The sequence below is a fragment of the Mesitornis unicolor genome, unplaced genomic scaffold, assembly GCF_000695765.1.
Source record: "Mesitornis unicolor isolate BGI_N332 unplaced genomic scaffold, ASM69576v1 scaffold5173, whole genome shotgun sequence".
Classification (NCBI taxonomy): Eukaryota; Metazoa; Chordata; class Aves; order Mesitornithiformes; family Mesitornithidae; genus Mesitornis; species Mesitornis unicolor.
In genome coordinates, this window is record NW_010172490.1 from 28,299 (window position 1) to 30,835 (window position 2,537).

Consider the following 2,537-nt stretch of genomic DNA (forward strand, 5'->3'; position numbering starts at 1 on the left):
AGAGAGCCGAGCCCACGGTGGACAGCCGAGCCATGGGAGAGAGCTGAGCCTACGGAGGAGAACCGAGATACGGGAGAGAGCTGAGCCTACGGAGGAGAACCGAGATACGGGAGAGAGCTGAGCCCACGGGGGAGAACCGAGACACGGGGGACAGAGCTGAGCCCACGGGAGGGAGCCGAGCCCACGGGAGGCAGCCAAGCCATGGGGGAGAGCGGAGCTCACAGGACAGAGCTGAGCCATGGACACACTCCCGGACCAGCAGCGACTGCAGGGCTGCCCCGAAGACAAGGTCCCACTGAAACCCAGACCTCTGCAAGAAGTAGCCAGAGGATCACCAGGACAAGAGCATCTTCAACCACCCCAGGTCCAGGCACAAGGGGTCTGTGATTCTGCAGCCCAAGGCTCTGTGTCCCTGCTGCCACCACCATGGTCAGGGTAAATGTGGCAGTGAGGACCACTGAACATCGAGGTGTCCCTTGGTTCATGCACTGGAGCTCTCTGCAGCTCACAGCCCAAAGGACAACTCTGCAAATTGGCAGCCACAGGTGCCCCACCTTGCGATGAGGGTAAAGGTGGAGTGGGTGCCTGGCAGAGCTGCTTGCCCTCACAGCACCATCAGTGCCGCAGAGCTCCGCAACCTTCTACACTTACAGCCTCCATAATTTTAACCACCTCCATCCGGACACGCTCAAGAGCTGCAGTGACTTTTCACTCATAGCCTCCATCCTTAGCCCCAGCTTATGTGCAGTGGGGATAGCTCTACACAAGTACACACCCCGTGCAACAAGTGCTCTGTGGTTCCCTCTCCCAGGGAAACACTGCTTTTTTTACACATTTCTCTCATCTTCCATGCTTTCCAGTGAAAATTGTCCTTTCCTGTCATATTTATTTTTCAGCTGACCAAACACAGCTCAAGACAGAGCAATGTGCTCCTCAAGTAAGCAGGGTGAGCAGAGAAGCTCTTACCCAGCTGTGGCAGCTTCAATGTGGCTTTGGAAAGCCCTTCCTGAATGGGTTTGGGTGCTTGGCTTTAGCAGCTGAGTAACTGCATCTCAGGACAGTCCAGGGACACCAGAAAACCAGCAACACGGTCCATATGCCACACCTGGACATGAGCCCCCTTCTCAGTACGTCAAGCACAAAATGAATATCGCCAGCTCTGCCGGAGGTACTGGTTGTCCTATGTGACTGTGGTACCCATGGCTTCCCTCAGCAGTGCCTTGGCTGCATCCCCATCTGGGAAAGCGGAGGATCCCACCAGCCGACCTGCCTCGCCGATGAGGTTGGTGGCTGCAGCGCTTTCTGTCAGTAAACAGACCAAGCATCCTCCCCAGTGCATGCCAGGGCCATGCTGTCTCCCTGAGAGAGGTGTTTCCTCTCCTGGTCAAACCCTGAGATCCTCCCAATGAGTCCTTTGCATGCCCTGGGAACATCCTCAGTCATCAGAGTCAGATGGCACAACTGAGACCATCTCTGCAGCTAGAAACAAACCCACCAGTCCCTGTGGTAGTTAGGAACTCTTAGGGGTATTAATACCAGAAAGGATGGGAAACATTCAGCTAATTAAGAATTTTTAAATAAAAAAACCTCAGCAAAACAAAAAACCCACCAAAGCCCCCACATCTCTTATAAGACTTTAATATTAATTTTAAAGAGGCAGCTTGGGCACTGCTGGTGGCCAGCTCAACCCAAAGCCCCGAAAGCCATGAGTTATCACAGCTATTGAAATGTTTGACAGAAGGATCCCAGAGCAGTTTGCACTAATTGCTCAGTATAAATACTCCATTATGTTCTCAGACAATCAGAATCTACCCAGCAAATCAGCTCCTCTGATCCACTGTAATCAAGAAGCAAAGCATGCATAACATCGCAATATAAACAGCGTTTGCAGAGGGGCGCAGGAAGGAGGGGGAGCTTGGCAGGTTCTGGAGTAATAGCTGCCTTTTTTATCGTCATTTTGTTTTGCTTCTAATTTCCAGAGGAAATTTAATTTCAGGAAAATGTGGCACAAGCGTCCAAGCTGGAGGAAAGCTGCGGCTGGCGAAAGGGTCCAGAGAAAGCGTTGCAAAAAGAAACAGCGAGGGCTGTACTTACAGGTAGGCTGTCAGAGGGCTCAGGTTGGCAGGGACCTCTGAAAGCCCCAGCTCGGAGCAGTCCACCGACAGCAAGATGCCATCCTCCTCGCAGTGGCACTGGGGCGGGCAGGAGGGCGCAGTGCCTGGCTCGGGCAGCGGCTGGCAGCGGGCAGAGGAGGCCAGGAGGACGCCCCAGAAGAAGAGTGCGTCCATCCTCGCCTTGGCTGCGGCCACGGGCATCGTGTGAGGCACGGCCAGTGTGCCCCGGCCCTGGGGCTGGGCAGGATGGAGGGGACCGGCCCTGCCTGGCACGCAGCGGGCAGGGTATCTCCTGCAGGTCGGAGCGTGGTGAGGATGCAGCCAGGGAAGGGGAGGCATTGTTGAATGATCTTGGTTATTGGGTTTCAAGGGCTGGGCAGGGGCGTGAGACACTCCAATGGGAGGAGTTAAAACTTTCTACTC